Source organism: Bufo gargarizans, chromosome 3 (assembly GCF_014858855.1).
Source record: "Bufo gargarizans isolate SCDJY-AF-19 chromosome 3, ASM1485885v1, whole genome shotgun sequence".
Lineage (NCBI taxonomy): Eukaryota > Metazoa > Chordata > Amphibia > Anura > Bufonidae > Bufo > Bufo gargarizans.
Genome location: NC_058082.1, coordinates 156081427 through 156101863, shown reverse-complemented (window position 1 = coordinate 156101863; position 20437 = coordinate 156081427).

Here is a 20437-nt window from a genome sequence, read left to right as displayed (position 1 = left end):
GTAAACAAAAAATTGCTTTTTTGGAACCGTTTTTATTTTTTGCAACATTCATCTGACAGGGTAGATCATGTGCTATTTTTATATTGCAGGTTGTTAAGGACGTAATGATTTCTTTGTTTGTTTTTTTCAGTTTTACATTGAAAAATAATTATGTTTTTGTGTCTCCATTTTCTGAAAGCTTTATTTTTTTATTTTTCTGCTAATCGTCTTGTGCAGGGACTTATCTTTTGCTGGAAGAGTTGACGTTTTTATTGGTACAATTTTTGGGAACATATGATTTTTTTGATCATTAATTATTACACAAAGGTGACTAATTTTTTTTTGTTTTGGCACAGTTTTTATTTATTTCTTTTTACAGCATTCACCTGAGGGGTTAGGTCATGTGACATTTTTATAGAGCAGATCGTTACGGATGTGGAAATACCCAATATGTATACTTTCATTATTTAATTTTTACCCAATTATAGCAGTTTTTAAGCAAAAAATAATCATATTTTAGTGTCTCCATTGTCATATTTATTTCATTTTTTTTTTACTGATTTTGTTAGGAAGGGTCTTATTTTTTTGTGGGATGAGTTGAGGGTTTGATTGGTACTATTTTGGGGGTATATGCCTTTTTGATCGCTTGGTGTTGCAATTTTTGTGATGTAAGATGAAAAAAATGGCTTTTTTGGCACTTTTTTTTTAAATGTGTTTAGCTGCCCAATCACCATGACGTACTATTACATCATATGTCGGGAAGGAGTTAACTGAAACAACAACTCTCAGTTTGCATGTGTCCTATTTATTGTGTCTAGACTATATACAGTAAATGCTTGGAATTAAACTATCTACTACTGTCTAGACCTGGTAGACAAAAAAAAATTGACAACTAGAAGAACAAAAAACATTATGGGTGGCCATGCAGAACACAAATCTAGCTGGATGGAGATCTGAATTACCGCAGACCACACATAATGGATGATTAATCAAATCTTAGAGCTTTATTAAATTCAAAAATTTTACTAACATTGGCATTAATTTTAGACTTGTGCTTACACTCATAAAAATAAAAGCCAGTTTTAGAAGGCGGTCTTAATAAGCCCCTGCGCTGGCTGTGGATCCGCCAATGTTATGGAGAGGTGCCGACCTCCGCATAACTTCGGCGCATCCAGCACCAGTTCTAAATATAAGACAGCTTCCAAACTGGCTTACATTTAGACCATTTTCTACGCTTAAAACAGGCATAGAAACTGATGAATGATACGGGCCTGCCGACCCGTCCCCTTCCCCGCCCATGCCATGCCCACTTTTTTAGACCTGGCGGGAGTGGGGAAAAGTCGGAGATTGTTGGCATATTTCTGCTTAATAAATGACCCCCTATGTGTTTATGAAAATGCAATCTTCCATCATCAGTTGTATATAAGGAGTTAGCAGAGAAAACAAACGCATAGTCTTTATTCTGGGTGCCCAATGCAGAAAATATGGGTCATGGTAACATTGTTTGAAACACATCCGTCCATCCATTTCAGCCTGTTATCCTGCAAGATGAACCAGAGAAAGGCACAAAACACAGTGAGGTAGAAGTCAATTTTCCTCATTTTTGGAGATAACCCCACTAAGGTAATCAGAATAACTTCCTGGATCATCCATCCTTCCCTAGAAATCGAATGACTATGACCACCTCTTCTGGCAGAGAGTTCCATAGTCTCTTACCGTAAAGAATCCTCCATATGTGGTCTGACTAGTGATTTGTAAAGTGGCAGGACTATGTTCTCATTACATGCATCTATGCCCCTTTTGATGAAACCTGTGATCTTTTTGGCATTGACAGCAGCTGCCTGACACTGGTTTCTACAGTTAAAGGGGTTATCCCATGAAATATATTCTACAGTTTTTAAACCAGCTCCTGGATCTGAATACTTTTGTAATAGCATGTAATTAAGTATTTTGCATAAACACTGAGTTATTCAATAAAATGTACTGTATCTGTATAGTGCAACCTACTGTGTGTTAATTTTCTTGTTTCTTTGTCAGGCTAACTGAGAGGGCCGCACATGCTCAATTTCATCCTTCAACTGTTGTGATAGGGAGAGAACTCCAGCAGAAAATACACGTCCCTTAGCTGCAGAAAGGAAGACACTCCCCCTGAGCTGTCAGCTTGATATAAATCTAGCAGAGCAATGAATGGGCAGATCTCTGGATCCATCTGAGATATGGGGCTGGTTCTAGCTTTGTTAGAAAGAGGTTATCATGTACTATATCATGACTGATTTTCATTTTTGCATTAATCATGGGATACCCCCTTTTAAGGGATTCTGTCATCAGATTTAACCCCTCTAACCTAAACATATGCTTATGTCCAGACTAATAAGAAGAATCCTAAGCTGGCCTTATTAAACCTCACTGTGGATCTATTTGCCCAAATAACAGGTTTTTATAACCTGTCAATCACTTACTTAAGGTGCCCAAGGGGAGGTCCGTTAATACAGGGTGCCTGGCCGCACCCCTCGCCGCCCGGTGCCCAGCGCCGCCTTCCCTGTCTTCAGCGCCGCCTTCTCTGTCTTCAGCGCCACCTTCTACATCTCAGCACTGCCTCCACAATCCTCCCCGTCCCTCTGCCAGATCCTGCGCATTAGGCTCCTGGCAGCGGCTTCGTTGAGCGAAGTGCGCATGCGCCGGCCTGATGCTCACTTCGCTCAACGAAGCCACTGCCAGGAGTCCGCACGGGCGCATCAGGCTGAGCCTAGTGCGCAGGCGCAGGATCTGGCAGAGGGACGGGGAAGATTGCGGAGGTGGCGCTGAGCTGTAGAAGTTGGCGCTGAAGACAGGGAAGGCGGCGCTGGGCACCGGACGGCGAGGGGTGCGGCCAGGCACCCTGTATTAACGGATCTCCCCTTGGGCACCTTAAGTAAGTGATTGACAGGTTATAAAAACAATTTTTGGGGGAAAATAGAGCCACAGTGAGGTTTAATAAGGCCAGCTTAGAATTTTTCTTATTAGTCTGGACATGAGCATATGTTTAGGTTAGAGGGGTTAAATCTGATGACAGAATCCCTTTAAGTTCCTTTGAAATTTTAAGCCAAATAATCATCTTGTTTCTGACCTGCTAGATTGGTGGAACTATGCAGTTATTTCTTTCTGTGGTTATGCTTTAAAGAGGACCTTTCACTACAATAAAAAATCGAAACTAAGCATACAGACACGGAGAGCGGCGCCCAGGGATCTCCCTGCAATTACTATTATCCCTGGGCGCCGCTCCTTTCTCCGGGTATAGGCTCCGGTATCTTCAGATTTTCGACTCAACTGGGAGGAGCCTGCTGGCGTCTCCTTCTCCCAGGCTGTAGTGCTGGCCAATTGCAGCGCTCAGCTCATAGCCTGAGAGGTTTTTTTTTTCTCTCAGGCTATATGCTGAGCGCAGCAATTGGCCAGCGCTACAGCCTGGGAGAAGGAGACGCTGGCAGCCTCCTCCCAGTTGAGTCGAAAATCTGAAAATACCGGGAGAACGGAGCGGCGCCCAGGGATACTAGTAGGGAGATCCCTGAGCACCACTCTCCATGTCTGTATGCTTAGTTTAGATTTTTTATTGTAGTGAAAGGTCCTCTTTAAGACTGAGAGGTTTTAATTCAATTTCACCTTGGCAGTAAATTATAATTTTGAATATCTTGTGATTTTCATGATTTTACAATAACAATATACTATGTAGGACAGCAAACTATATTTGACTACTCTAAATAAGCATGTAAGTTTAAAAAAAAAATTTGGGGGGAGGCTTATTATTTGAGTTTTGCGACTTCTCAAAAGGCAACCTGATAGCAAGATATTCAATATTTAACTAATCACGTTAGCTTATCCGTCCAAATATGTTGTCCCCAATGGTGATCTTGTATTCATTTTGAGTTTCATGTATACAGAGAAAAATAATCTTTAATTACTGTTCACATTGTATGCTAATGAGAATTTAAGTCAGGCATCCACAGCGCCTGTGAAGCTAAGAAACCGACTACAGCAGTTCTCACTGTGCATGCACCAGATAGTGGAGGCAGTATGTGTAACACCCCAGAGTGGTGTTGCCACTACTGCACCTGCTACTATCTCTAATGGAATAATAAAACGTCATCTTATCTATGTCTTTCCAGGTCCTTCACAATGTACATTCATAATCTTGTTATGTAACTGTTTATTACATGTAATGTGCCTGGTTCACCAGCAGGTGGCAGTGTAAATAGCAGAGCTGTCCTTAGATAGAATGGAAATCTCCTTTCCATTCTAATCTTCCTCTGGAGAGAAGTGGGCCAGTCCTGTTTGCTACCAGAAGGCGGTAGGGCAGTTCTGGTTGAGACTCCATGTTGGAGCTGCTAGGATTCTAACCTACTTTTTGGCTGAACATAAGTCCAACTACAAGAGTGAAGTGCAGAATAAAGAGGAAACAAAGACACCAAGTTAGCTTGTAGTACAGCAGTGAGAGAAATATATAGCAGAGTTGAGTTTGCCTGCCAGTTTAATGCTAAAGCATGCTGGAACCAAGACAAAGCCTAAAAACAGTTTGGACTCAAATAATTTCTTCAAATCCCCCAATTATTCCTCCTATTTATTGCCTTGGAGCCAAAGCCAGGGGTCCAGCCATATCCAGGTAGGAGCACCGTGACACGCAAAAAAAAAAATTTAGGCCGCACTACACCACCCAGCAATTCCTACACCTGGAACTCGCTATATAGAGGGGAGGAGCTGGTTGCATATGTGCTGGAAAGCTTTGCTTCAACAGGGGTAAACAAACTGCATCTGCGCAAGATGTGTGTGAGATGTGGAGAGACAAGGGGATGACGTAACCACAATTCAATCAAGGGGCAGGAGGCAGGACTTAGGTGCACCAAGCTTGACTTGGAGGATTCAAGAACTTGAAAGGATTCTATGACTTGAAAGTACTCATTAGCATATGGGGAGCACTGAATAAAGATTATTTTCTCTGTATACATCAAACACTAAATCAAGACACAGCCACCATTGGTGACAACAAGCTTGGACAGATAAGGTAATGTGCTTAGTTAAATATTGAATATTGTGCTGTCAGTTTCCTTTTATATGTCATGTCATGATCTTTTTTGTCACAACTGACATTTTTATGCTTCCCTCATCAGGTTATCAAAAAATATTTTCATAGATTTCATTCTGGCCCACAAAGTGCTGGAGGAGGCATTTAATTTATGAGGTCTGCTCCTTGTCAAAACTGCTGACAGACTCCCTTTAAATGTCTAACAAAAATTACCGAATGTATCAGCATAATAGAATGATGATATGTGTATTTTTTGTGAGTTTTGCAACAGAATTTTCTTGATTTTTATAAATGTGATATGTACTGATTGCAATGTTGAAATAAGGCAAGCATATGGAGAGACGATGGTCCTTCCACAATAGTTATGAGATGCAATGATATCATCTTATTTGTAATATCATCAATACATACTGTAAAAAGATAAAATCGAGTACAGAGGAGAAGATCAAGCTCAAAAAAGCATTTCATGTGTTATTCCAAATCTGTTGTTCATAAACTAAGTTCTGGGAATGGATATTAACGTGAGCTACAGACTTTCACTCAAACACATTTCTGGTATATCATTAACTAGGAATGCAGGATAAATTACTTTTTAAGAACACCGTACACACCAGATTTTTAATCTGTCTTTATACCTAGGCCTAGATTGAAGGTGACTTGTTTTAAGTTAACTGCATGCAGTGTTGGAAAGAACAAACTAATTTTCGAGAAATCAGAACACAGACAATTTGTTCTGGGACACAACACCCCACCCAAGGGACACAATAGGCCAAGTGCCCAGGAATTGTCAGAACACATGTATAAAATGTCTATGAGGAAAGTTCACTGGTAACTTGGCATGTTAGTGGCCTGAGTGTTTACTTCTGCAGTTTCTATTAATGTAAAAGAAGGCAATTCCCTACAGTTAATCCAATCAAAACGTGCACAATGGAAATGTACGGTAGTTTTCTAGCGCTAACAATTAGATTAAACTATCTCATTTTTCAGACATCTTATGGGAAATTAAAGCTGTAACCGGCCTGGTTGCTATAAACAAGTATCTACCTTTTTCTTTCTAGTAGCTTTGCTAATTTTGTGTTTGTGCATTACACTGACAGTCCCCAGATTTCAGTGGGCACTATGTAATGCTTAATTTCCCCTGCAAATAGGTTATACAAAGTGACAAAAAGTTTTAAATGTGTTAATTCTGTATAGCTCCTTAGGAAGGTCATGACAACTTCTGAAAGAACAATCATGGCTATCAAGGTGCGCAATCTCCTTGTGTCTTTACCGCACATGGGTAGTTCAATAGAAAAGAGACATTTTTAAAGGATGGTGTTGACACTTCCTTTTCTATTGGACTATTTATGACAACTGCTGCTCAGGATATCAACATACAGCAATGGTGAAGGAGCCAACCATGTGAAGACCCCCATTGATCTCTGATTGTCAGTGACCAGGTAAGGATACATTTACTCTACATTGTGTGCCTCAGATAATATAAAAGCTAGTTAGACCAGTCAAATAAAAGTCAATGCCACACACTAGTGGAATATATCTGAACTCTGATCAATGGAGACCAGTAAGTATTTTACAGTGCATGCATGTGAACATTTTTACAGATGCTGATGTATGCATCTGACATAGACCAAAATGTGGTGCGAACAGAGCCTGAAAGGTGCCCATACATCTTTAATAGTTAGCCAAATATTTGTTCAGCCGACAGCTATCTCTCCCGACTTCTCCATATACATTAATGCTCAGTTTGACCAGGCATATACGTGTTTTCAAGCATCTACGTGTTTTCCTGGCGGAACAAAAGGTTCATACAATTATTATTTTTTAATCTGATCCTTCTCTCCCCCAAGAGTCAAAAATCAAGAGTCCTCCATACACATTCAATTGTTGGACAGTCCCATCAAAAATGGTAGATTTGGCCTAAAATTGGAGGAGTTGAAGAGGTGTTCCGAGATTTTGTTAACTGATGACCTATCCTCTGGATAGTTTAACAGTATCTGATCGGTGGGGGTCTCAGCTGTTTGAGAAGGCAGCAGCTCTTGTAGTAGCTTTGCATAGGCCATGTAATACACCAAAATATCACTACCATAAGTATCTTGCATTGAATCATCCGTACAACTCCTATCAAGCTAAAAAAAAAGCTACCACGCAAAAAATTATATTATAGATTTTAATAATTTATTGGAAAATCCACATATAATTACATAACATTAATCCATATATAGTAAAATACATATAGCAGTAAACATGAAAACAGCTGAAGTGTGACAACTATAATAAGTTCCAGACATCAGGGACTAGTATAATTACAAATAGCAGCATAATAACATAAGACTAGAGTTGAGCGAACACCTGGATGTTCGGGTTCGAGAAGTTCGGCCGAACATCCCGGAAATGTTCGGGTTCGGGATCCGAACCCGATCCGAACTTCGTCCCGAACCCGAACCCCATTGAAGTCAATGGGGACCCGAACTTTTCGGCACTAAAAAGGCTGTAAAACAGCCCAGGAAAGAGCTAGAGGGCTGCAAAAGGCAGCAACATGTAGGTAAATCCCCTGCAAACAAATGTGGATAGGGAAATGAATTAAAATAAAAATTAAATAAATAAAAATTAACCAAAATCAATTGGAGAGAGGTTCCATAGCAGAGAATCTGGCTTCCCGTCACCCACCACTGGAACAGTCCATTCTCAGATATTTAGGCCCCGGCACCCAGGCAGAGGAGAGAGGTCCCGTAACAGAGAATCTGTCTTCATGTCAGCAGAGAATTAGTCTGCATGTCATAGCAGAGAATGAGGCTTCACGTCAGCCACCACTGCAACAGTCCATTGGCATATATTTAGGCCCAGCACCCAGGCAGAGGAGGGAGGTCCCGTAACAGAGAATCTGTCTTCATGTCAGCAGAGAATTAGTCTGCATGTCATAGCAGAGAATGAGGCTTCACGTCAGCCACCACTGCAACAGTCCATTGGCATATATTTAGGCCCAGCACACACACAGGCAGAGGAGAGAGGTCCCGTAACAGAGAATCTGGCTTCATGTCAGCAGAGAATCAGTCTGCATGTCATAGCAGAGAATGAGGCTTCACGTCAGCCACCACTGCAACAGTCCATTGGCATATATTTAGGCCCAGCACACACACAGGCAGAGGAGAGAGGTCCCGTAACAGAGAATCTGGCTTCATGTCAGCAGAGAATCAGTCTGCATGTCATAGCAGAGAATGAGGCTTCACGTCAGCCACCACTGCAACAGTCCATTGGCATATATTTAGGCCCAGCACCCAGGCAGAGGAGGGAGGTCCCGTAACAGAGAATCTGTCTTCATGTCAGCAGAGAATTAGTCTGCATGTCATAGCAGAGAATGAGGCTTCACGTCAGCCACCACTGCAACAGTCCATTGGCATATATTTAGGCCCAGCACACACACAGGCAGAGGAGAGAGGTCCCGTAACAGAGAATCTGGCTTCATGTCAGCAGAGAATCAGTCTGCATGTCATAGCAGAGAATGAGGCTTCACGTCACCCACCACTGCAACAGTCCATTGGCATATATTTAGGCCTAGCACACAGGCAGAGCAGAGAGGTCCCGTAACAGACAATCTGGCTTCATGTCAGCAGAGAATCAGTCTGCATGTCATAGCAGAGAATCAGGCTTCACGTCACCCACCACTGCAACAGTCCATTGGCATATATTTAGGCCTAGCACACAGGCAGAGCAGAGAGGTCCCGTAACAGACAATCTGGCTTCATGACAGCAGAGAATTAGTCTGCATGTCATAGCAGAGAATGAGGCTTCACGTCAGCCACCACTGCAACAGTCCATTGGCATATATTTAGGCCCAGCACCCAGGCAGAGGAGAGAGGTCCCGTAACAGACAATCTGGCTTCATGTCAGCAGAGAATTAGTCTGCATGTCATAGCAGAGAATCAGGCTTCACGTCAGCCACCACTGCAACAGTCCATTGTCATAAATTTAGGCCCAGCACCCAGGCAGAGGAGAGAGGTCCCGTAACAGACAATCTGGCTTCATGTCAGCAGAGAATTAGTCTGCATGTCATAGCAGAGAATGAGGCTTCACGTCAGCCACCACTGCAACAGTCCATTGGCATATATTTAGGCCTAGCACACAGGCAGAGCAGAGAGGTCCCGTAACAGACAATCTGGCTTCATGACAGCAGAGAATCAGTCTGCATGTCATAGCAGAGAATCAGGCTTCACGTCAGCCACCACTGCAACAGTCCATTGTCATAAATTTAGGCCCAGCACCCAGGCAGAGGAGAGAGGTCCCGTAACAGAGAATCTGGCTTCATGTCAGCAGAGAATCAGTCTTCATATCATAGCAGAGAATCAGGCTTCACGTCACCCACCACTGTAAGAGTCAATTTTCATAAATTTAGGCCCAGAACCCAGGCAGAGGAGAAAGGTCCCGTAACAGACAATCTGGCTTCATGTCAGCAGAGAATCAGTCTTCATATCATAGCCTAGAATCAGGCTTCACGTCACCCACCACTGTAAGAGTCAATTTTCATAAATTTAGGCCCAGAACCCAGGCAGAGGAGAAAGGTCCCGTAACAGACAATCTGGCTTCATGTCAGCAGAGAATCAGTCTTCATATCATAGCAGAGAATCAGGCTTCACGTCACCCACCACTGCAACAGTCAATTGTCATAAATTTAGGCCCAGCACCCAGGCAGAGGAGAGAGCTCCCGTAACAGAGGATCTGGCTTCATGTCAGCAGAGAATCAGTCTGCATGTCATAGCAGAGAATGAGGCTTCACGTCACCCACCACTGCAACAGTCCATTGGCATATATTTAGGCCTAGCACACAGGCAGAGCAGAGAGGTCCCGTAACAGACAATCTGGCTTCATGTCAGCAGAGAATCAGTCTGCATGTCATAGCAGAGAATGAGGCTTCACGTCACCCACCACTGCAACAGTCCATTGGCATATATTTAGGCCTAGCACACAGGCAGAGCAGAGAGGTCCCGTAACAGACAATCTGGCTTCATGACAGCAGAGAATCAGTCTGCATGTCATAGCAGAGAATGAGGCTTCACGTCACCCACCACTGCAACAGTCCATTGGCATATATTTAGGCCTAGCACACAGGCAGAGCAGAGAGGTCCCGTAACAGACAATCTGGCTTCATGTCAGCAGAGAATCAGTCTGCATGTCATAGCAGAGAATGAGGCTTCACGTCACCCACCACTGCAACAGTCCATTGGCATATATTTAGGCCTAGCACACAGGCAGAGCAGAGAGGTCCCGTAACAGACAATCTGGCTTCATGACAGCAGAGAATCAGTCTGCATGTCATAGCAGAGAATGAGGCTTCACGTCACCCACCACTGCAACAGTCCATTGGCATATATTTAGGCCTAGCACACAGGCAGAGCAGAGAGGTCCCGTAACAGACAATCTGGCTTCATGTCAGCAGAGAATCAGTCTGCATGTCATAGCAGAGAATGAGGCTTCACGTCACCCACCACTGCAACAGTCCATTGGCATATATTTAGGCCTAGCACACAGGCAGAGCAGAGAGGTCCCGTAACAGACAATCTGGCTTCATGACAGCAGAGAATCAGTCTGCATGTCATAGCAGAGAATGAGGCTTCACGTCACCCACCACTGCAACAGTCCATTGGCATATATTTAGGCCTAGCACACAGGCAGAGCAGAGAGGTCCCGTAACAGACAATCTGGCTTCATGACAGCAGAGAATCAGTCTGCATGTCATAGCAGAGAATGAGGCTTCACGTCACCCACCACTGCAACAGTCCATTGGCATATATTTAGGCCTAGCACACAGGCAGAGCAGAGAGGTCCCGTAACAGACAATCTGGCTTCATGTCAGCAGAGAATCAGTCTGCATGTCATAGCAGAGAATGAGGCTTCACGTCACCCACCACTGCAACAGTCCATTGGCATATATTTAGGCCTAGCACACAGGCAGAGCAGAGAGGTCCCGTAACAGACGATCTGGCTTCATGTCAGCAGAGAATCAGTCTGCATGTCATAGCAGAGAATCAGGCTTCACGTCAGCCACCACTGCAACAGTCCATGGTCATAAATTTAGGCCCAGCACCCAGGCAGAGGAGAGAGGTCCCGTAACAGACAATCTGGCTTCATGTCAGCAGAGAATTAGTCTGCATGTCATAGCAGAGAATCAGGCTTCATGTCAGCCACCACTGCAACAGTCCATTGGCATATATTTAGGCCTAGCACACAGGCAGAGGAGAGGTTCATTCAACTTTGGGTAGCATCGCAATATAATGGTAAAATGAAAATAAAAATAGGATTGAATGAGGAAGTGCCCTGGAGTCCAATAATATATGGTTATGGGGAGGTAGTTAATGTCTAATCTGGACAAGGGACGGACAGGTCCTGTGGGATCCATGCCTGGTTCATTTTTATGAACGTCAGCTTGTCCACATTGGCTGTAGACAGGCGGCTGCGTTTGTCTGTAATGACGCCCCCTGCCGTGCTGAATACACGTTCAGACAAAACGCTGGCTGCCGGGCAGGCCAGCACCTCCAAGGCATAAAAGGCTAGCTCTGGCCACGTGGACAATTTAGAGACCCAGAAGTTGAATGGGGCCGAACCATCAGTCAGTACGTGGAGGGGTGTGCACACGTACTGTTCCACCATGTTAGTGAAATGTTGCCTCCTGCTAACACGTTGCGTATCAGGTGGTGGTGCAGTTAGCTGTGGCGTGTTGACAAAAGTTTTCCACATCTCTGCCATGCTAACCCTGCCCTCAGAGGAGCTGGCCGTGACACAGCTGCCTTGGCGACCTCTTGCTCCTCCTCTGCCTTGGCCTTGGGCTTCCACTTGTTCCCCTGTGACATTTGGGAATGCTCTCAGTAGCGCGTCTACCAACGTGCGCTTGTACTCGCGCATCTTCCTATCACGCTCCAGTGCAGGAAGTAAGGTGGGCACATTGTCTTTGTAGCGTGGATCCAGCAGGGTGGCAACCCAGTAGTCCGCACAGGTTAAAATGTGGGCAACTCTGCTGTCGTTGCGCAGGCACTGCAGCATGTAGTCGCTCATGTGTGCCAGGCTGCCCAGGGGTAAGGACAAGCTGTCCTCTGTGGGAGGCGTATCGTCATCGTCCTGCCTTTCCCCCCAGCCACGCACCAGTGATGGACCCGAGCTGCGTTGGGTGCCACCCCGCTGTGACCATGCTTCATCCTCATCCTCCTCCACCTCCTCCTCATCCTCGTCCTCCTCGTCCTCCAGTAGTGGGCCCTGGCTGGCCACATTTGTACCTGGCCTCTGCTGTTGCAAAAAACCTCCCTCTGAGTCACTTCGAAGAGACTGGCCTGAAAGTGCTAAAAATGACCCCTCTTCCTCATCCTCCTCCTCCTCCTCCTGGGCCACCTCCTGTTCCATCATCGCCCTAAGTGTTTTCTCAAGGAGACATAGAAGTGGTATTGTAACGCTGATAACGGTGTCATCGCCACTGGCCATGTTGGTGGAGTACTCGAAACAGCGCAACAGGGCACACAGGTCTCGCATGGAGGCCCAGTCATTGGTGGTGAAGTGGTGCTGTTCTGTAGTGCGACTGACCCGTGCGTGCTGCAGCTGAAACTCCACTATGGCCTGCTGCTGCTCGCACAGTCTGTCCAGCATGTGCAAGGTGGAGTTCCACCTGGTGGGCACGTCGCATATGAGGCGGTGAGCGGGAAGGCCGAAGTTACGCTGTAGCGCAGACAGGCGAGCAGCGGCAGGATGTGAACGCCGGAAGCGCGAACAGACGGCCCGCACTTTATGCAGCAGCTCTGACATGTCGGGGTAGTTGTGAATGAACTTCTGCACCACCAAATTCAGCACATGCGCCAAGCAAGGGATGTGCGTCAAATTGGCTAGTCCCAGAGCTGCAACGAGATTTCGCCCATTATCACACACCACCAGGCCGGGCTTGAGGCTCACCGGCAGCAACCACTCGTCGGTCTGTTGTTCAATACCCCGCCACAACTCCTGTGCGGTGTGGGGCCTGTCCCCCAAACATATGAGTTTCAGAATGGCCTGCTGACGTTTACCCCGGGCTGTGCTGAAGTTGGTGGTGAAGGTGTGTGGCTGACTGGATGAGCAGGTGGAAGAAGAGGAGGAGGAAGCCGAGAAGGAGGAGGTGGCAACAGGAGGCAAAGAATGTTGCCCTGCGATCCTTGGCGGCGGCAGGACGTGCGCCAAACAGCTCTCCGCCTGGGGCCCAGCTGCCACTACATTTACCCAGTGTGCAGTTAGGGAGATATAGCGTCCCTGGCCGTGCTTACTGGTCCACGTATCTGTGGTTAGGTGGACCTTGCTACAGATGGCGTTGCGCAGTGCACACTTGATTTTATCGGATACTTGGTTGTGCAGGGAAGGCACGGCTCTCTTGGAGAAGTAGTGCCGGCTGGGAACAACATACTGTGGGACAGCAAGCGACATGAGCTGTTTGAAGCTGTCTGTGTCCACCAGCCTAAATGACAGCATTTCATAGGCCAGTAGTTTAGAAATGCTGGCATTCAGGGCCAGGGATCGAGGGTGGCTAGGTGGGAATTTACGCTTTCTATCAAATGTTTGTGAGATGGAGAGCTGAACGCTGGCGTGTGACATGGTTGAGACGCTTGGTGACGGAGGTGGTGGTGGTGGTGTTGGTGGTACATCCCCTGTTTGCTGGGCGGCAGGTGCCAACGTTCCTCCAGAGGCGGAGGAAGAGGCCGAGGCGGCAGCAGCAGAATAGGCCGAGGCGGCAGCAGCAGAAGAGGTAGCAGGGGGAGCCTGAGTGACTTCCTTGGTTTTAAGGTGTTTACTCCACTGCAGTTCATGCTTTGCATGCAGGTGCCTGGTCATGCAGGTTGTGCTCAGGTTCAGAACGTTAATGCCTCGCTTCAGGCTCTGATGGCACAGCGTGCAAACCACTCGGGTCTTGTCGTCAGCACATTGTTTGAAGAAGTGCCATGCCAGGGAACTCCTTGAAGCTGCCTTTGGGGTGCTCGGTCCCAGATGGCGGCGGTCAGTAGCAGGCGGAGTCTCTTGGCGGCGGGTGTTCTGCTTTTGCCCACTGCTCCCTCTTTTGCTACGCTGTTGGCTCGGTCTCACCACTGCCTCTTCCTCCGAACTGTGAAAGTCAGTGGCACGACCTTCATTCCATGTGGGGTCTAGGACCTCATCGTCCCCTGCATCGTCTTCCACCCAGTCTTGATCCCTGACCTCCTGTTCAGTCTGCACACTGCAGAAAGACGCAGCAGTTGGCACCTGTGTTTCGTCATCATCAGAGACATGCTGAGGTGGTATTCCCATGTCCTCATCATCAGGAAACATAAGTGGTTGTGCGTCAGTGCATTCTATGTCTTTCACCGCTGGGGAAGGGCTAGGTGGATGCCCTTGGGAAACCCTGCCAGCGGAGTCTTCAAACAGCATAAGAGACTGCTGCATAACTTGAGGCTGAGACAGTTTCCCTGGTATGCATGGGGGTGATGTGACAGACTGATGGGGTTGGTTTTCAGGCGCCATCTGTGCGCTTTCTGCAGAAGACTGGGTGGGAGATAATGTGAACGTGCTGGATCCACTGTCGGCCACCCAATTGACTAATGCCTGTACCTGCTCAGGCCTTACCATCCTTAGAACGGCATTGGGCCCCACCATATATCGCTGTAAATTCTGGCGGCTACTGGGACCTGAGGTAGTTGGTACACTAGGACGTGTGGATGTGGCAGAACGGCCACGTCCTCTCCCAGCACCAGAGGGTCCACTAACACCACCACGACCATGTCCACGTCCGCGTCCCTTACTAGATGTTTTTCTCATTGTTATGGTTCACCACAACAACAAATATATTATTTGGCCCAATGTATTGTATTCAAATTCAGCGGGATATAAATTTGAGGCCTAGTATTTAGGCGCTGGGTGACCGGTATGGATTTAGTGACAGAATTAGACTTGGAAATGCACAGAAGCGTGTGTGTGAAGTTATTCTGAATGACCCTATGTGCACCTTCAATATTATATACCCTTTTAGGGATAGATTTCAAATAGCTCTGATATAGCAGAAACCACTAAATTATGAAATTGCTAAATTGGGAATTGTACTTCAACCCAGAACAAAAAATGTGCTTTGACGGACACTAAATATCTTGCCCAGCAACAACAGTACAGCGGTGGGTAACGAGAGATTTAGAGGGATTTAAATTTGAGGCCTAGTATTTAGGCGCTGGGTCACCGGTATGGATTTAGTGACAGAATTAGACTTGGAAATGCACAGAAGCGTGTGTGTGAAGTTATTCTGAATGACCCTATGTGCACCTTCAATATTATATACCCTTTTAGGGATAGATTTCAAATAGCTCTGATATAGCAGAAACCACTAAATTATGAAATTGCTAAATTGGGAATTGTACTTCAACCCAGAACAAAAAATGTGCTTTGACGGACACTAAATATCTTGCCCAGCAACAACAGTACAGTGGTGGGTAACGAGAGATTTAGAGGGATTTAAATTTGAGGCCTAGTATTTAGGCGCTGGGTCACCGGTATGGATTTAGTGACAGAATTAGACTTGGAAATGCACAGAAGCGTGTGTGTGAAGTTATTCTGAATGACCCTATGTGCACCTTCAATATTATATACCCTTTTAGGGATAGATTTCAAATAGCTCTGATATAGCAGAAACCACTAAATTATGAAATTGCTAAATTGGGAATTGTACTTCAACCCAGAACAAAAAATGTGCTTTGACGGACACTAAATATCTTGCCCAGCAACAACAGTACAGTGGTGGGTAACGAGAGATTTAGAGGGATTTAAATTTGAGGCCTAGTATTTAGGCGCTGGGTCACCGGTATGGATTTAGTGACAGAATTAGACTTGGAAATGCACAGAAGCGTGTGTGTGAAGTTATTCTGAATGACCCTATGTGCACCTTCAATATTATATACCCTTTTAGGGATAGATTTCAAATAGCTCTGATATAGCAGAAACCACTAAATTATGAAATTGCTAAATTGGGAATTGTACTTCAACCCAGAACAAAAAATGTGCTTTGACGGACACTAAATATCTTGCCCAGCAACAACAGTACAGTGGTGGGTAACGAGAGATTTAGAGGGATTTAAATTTGAGGCCTAGTATTTAGGCGCTGGGTCACCGGTATGGATTTAGTGACAGAATTAGACTTGGAAATGCACAGAAGCGTGTGTGTGAAGTTATTCTGAATGACCCTATGTGCACCTTCAATATTATATACCCTTTTAGGGATAGATTTCAAATAGCTCTGATATAGCAGAAACCACTAAATTATGAAATTGCTAAATTGGGAATTGTACTTCAACCCAGAACAAAAAATGTGCTTTGACGGACACTAAATATCTTGCCCAGCAACAACAGTACACCGGTGGGTAACGAGAGATTTAGAGGGAATTAAATTTGAGGCCTAGTATTTAGGCGCTGGGTCACCGGTATGGATTTAGTGACAGAATTAGACTTGGAAATACACAGTAGCGGGTGTGTGTGAAGTTATTCTGAATGACCCTATGTGCACCTTCAATATTATATACCCTTTTAGGGATAGATTTCAAATAGCTCTGATATAGCAGAAACCACTAAATTATGAAATTGCTAAATTGGGAATTGTACTTCAACCCAGAACAAAAAATGTGCTTTGACGGACACTAAATATCTTGCCCAGCAACAACAGTACAGCGGTGGGTAACGAGAGATTTAGAGGGAATTAAATTTGAGGCCTAGTATTTAGGCGCTGGGTCACCGGTATGGATTTAGTGACAGAATTAGACTTGGAAATGCACAGAAGCGTGTGTGTGAAGTTATTCTGAATGACCCTATGTGCACCTTCAATATTATATACCCTTTTATTGATAGATTTCAAATAGCTCTGATATAGCAGAAACCACTAAATTATGAAATTGCTAAATTGGGAATTGTACTTCAACCCAGAACAAAAAATGTGCTTTGACGGACACTAAATATCTTGCCCAGCAACAACAGTACAGCGGTGGGTAACGAGAGATTTAGAGGGATTTAAATTTGAGGCCTAGTATTTAGGCGCTGGGTCACCGGTATGGATTTAGTGACAGAATTAGACTTGGAAATGCACAGAAGCGTGTGTGTGAAGTTATTCTGAATGACCCTATGTGCACCTTCAATATTATATACCCTTTTAGGGATAGATTTCAAATAGCTCTGATATAGCAGAAACCACTAAATTATGAAATTGCTAAATTGGGAATTGTACTTCAACCCAGAACAAAAAATGTGCTTTGACGGACACTAAATATCTTGCCCAGCAACAACAGTACAGTGGTGGGTAACGAGAGATTTAGAGGGATTTAAATTTGAGGCCTAGTATTTAGGCGCTGGGTCACCGGTATGGATTTAGTGACAGAATTAGACTTGGAAATGCACAGAAGCGTGTGTGTGAAGTTATTCTGAATGACCCTATGTGCACCTTCAATATTATATACCCTTTTAGGGATAGATTTCAAATAGCTCTGATATAGCAGAAACCACTAAATTATGAAATTGCTAAATTGGGAATTGTACTTCAACCCAGAACAAAAAATGTGCTTTGACGGACACTAAATATCTTGCCCAGCAACAACAGTACACCGGTGGGTAACGAGAGATTTAGAGGGAATTAAATTTGAGGCCTAGTATTTAGGCGCTGGGTCACCGGTATGGATTTAGTGACAGAATTAGACTTGGAAATACACAGTAGCGGGTGTGTGTGAAGTTATTCTGAATGACCCTATGTGCACCTTCAATATTATATACCCTTTTAGGGATAGATTTCAAATAGCTCTGATATAGCAGAAACCACTAAATTATGAAATTGCTAAATTGGGAATTGTACTTCAACCCAGAACAAAAAATGTGCTTTGACGGACACTAAATATCTTGCCCAGCAACAACAGTACAGCGGTGGGTAACGAGAGATTTAGAGGGAATTAAATTTGAGGCCTAGTATTTAGGCGCTGGGTCACCGGTATGGATTTAGTGACAGAATTAGACTTGGAAATACACAGTAGCGGGTGTGTGTGAAGTTATTCTGAATGACCCTATGTGCACCTTCAATATTATATACCCTTTTTGGGATAGATTTCAAATAGCTCTGATATAGCAGGAACCACTAAATTATGAAATTGCTAAATTGGGAATTGTACTTCAACCCAGAACAAAAAATGTGCTTTGACGGGCACTAAATAACTTTCCCAGCTACAACAGGACAACGGTAACGAGAGATTTAGAGGGATTTAAATTTGAGGCCTAGTATTTAGGCGCTGGGTGACAGGTATGGGTTTAGTGACAGAATTAGACTTGGAAATACACAGTAGCGGGTGTGTGTGAAGTTATTCTGAATGACCCTATGTGCACCTTCAATATTATATACCCTTTTTGGGATAGATTTCAAATAGCTCTGATATAGCAGAAACCACTAAATTATGAAATTGCTAAATTGGGAATTGTACTTCAACCCAGAACAAAAAATGTGCTTTGACGGACACTAAATATCTTGCCCAGCAACAACAGTACAGCGGTGGGTAACGAGAGATTTAGAGGGAATTAAATTTGAGGCCTAGTATTTAGGCGCTGGGTCACCGGTATGGATTTAGTGACAGAATTAGACTTGGAAATACACAGTAGCGGGTGTGTGTGAAGTTACTCTGAATGACCCTATGTGCACCTTCAATATTATATACCCTTTTTGGGATAGATTTCAAAGAGCTCTGATATAGCAGGAACCACTAAATTATGAAATTGCTAAATTGAGAATTGTATTTCAACCCAGAACAAGAAATGTGCTTGAACGGACACTAAATAACTCGCCCAGCTACAGCACTAGGGACAGATTTAGCTGGATATAAATTTGAGGCCTAGTATTTAGGCGCTGGGTGACCGGTATGGATTTAGTGACAGAATTAGACTGGGATATGGCCAAAAAATGAACAGACTATTGCTGGTTAAATGCACTTGGTGTGACAGCTTCACCCTGATGTAGGCTTTAGCCAAAAAACAACCACACCATTGAGGGTTAAATGCACTTGGTGACAGGCGCAGCTTGCCCCTGATTTTGTATATGGCCAAAAAATGAACAGACTATTGCTGGTTAAATGCACTTGGTGTGACAGCTTCACCCTGATGTAGGCTTTAGCCAAAAAACAACCACACCATTGAGGGTTAAATGCACTTGGTGACAGGCGCAGCTTGCCCCTGATTTTGTATATGGCCAAAAAATGAACAGACTATTGCTGGTTAAATGCACTTGGTGTGACAGCTTCACCCTGATGTAGGCTTTAGCCAAAAAACAACCACACCATTGAGGGTTAAATGCACTTGGTGACAGGCGCAGCTTGCCCCTGATTTTGTATATGGCCAAAAAATGAACAGACTATTGCTGGTTAAATGCACTTGGTGTGACAGCTTCACCCTGATGTAGGCTTTAGCCAAAAAACAACCACACCATTGAGGGTTAAATGCACTTGGTCGCAGCTTGTGCTGGCGCACCACAAGACACAAAATGGCCGCCGATCACCCCAGAAAAATGAGACTGACAAACGGTCTGTGCAGCCTAAAAACAGTGAGCAATTGAGGATCAGCAGCTCAATGATCCACAGCTGCAGATCGATCAGTTAATCAAGTCCTTTGGAGGAGTTAATCTGCCTAATCTCGCCCTACTGTCGCAGCCGCAACCTCTCCCTACGCTAATCAGAGCAGAGTGACGGGCGGCGCTATGTGACTCCAGCTTAAATAGAGGCTGGGTCACATGGTGCTCTGGCCAATCACAGCCATGCCAATAGTAGGCATGGCTGTGATGGCCTCTTGGGGCAAGTAGTATGACGCTTGTTGATTGGCTGCTTTGCAGCCTTTCAAAAAGCGCCAAGAAAGCGTCACAAAAGCGCCAAGAAAGCGACGAACACCGAACCCGAACCCGGACTTTTACGAAAATGTCCGGGTTCGGGTCCGTGTCACGGACACCCCAAAATTCGGTACGAACCCGAACTATACAGTTCGAGTTCGCTCATCCCTACATAAGACTCAATGTGGCAACCATGCGTCCATATAATGCAATTCCCCGCCTAACAGTAAAATAGTGAGGGACGGTGACATACATCTACATAGCCTTGAAAGACACTGCTAGAAATAATAATGACAATAAGAATTACTGACCCAGTCTGGAGCGTACCGCCCGACAATGGTTTCGCTATGCGCTTCCTCACGGGGCATAACAACTTAGCCAATCACCCCTTCACCCCCCCCCCCCCCCGTACAACAGTTTACGACCACATATGGGCTGTACAGAATCAGGGCCATAAATATTGAGTTTTGTTTGGCTGTTAACCCTTGCTTTGTAACTGGGAAAAAGTGCACTTGATGTCACAGATATTTTAGGGATGCACACACTTTACAAAG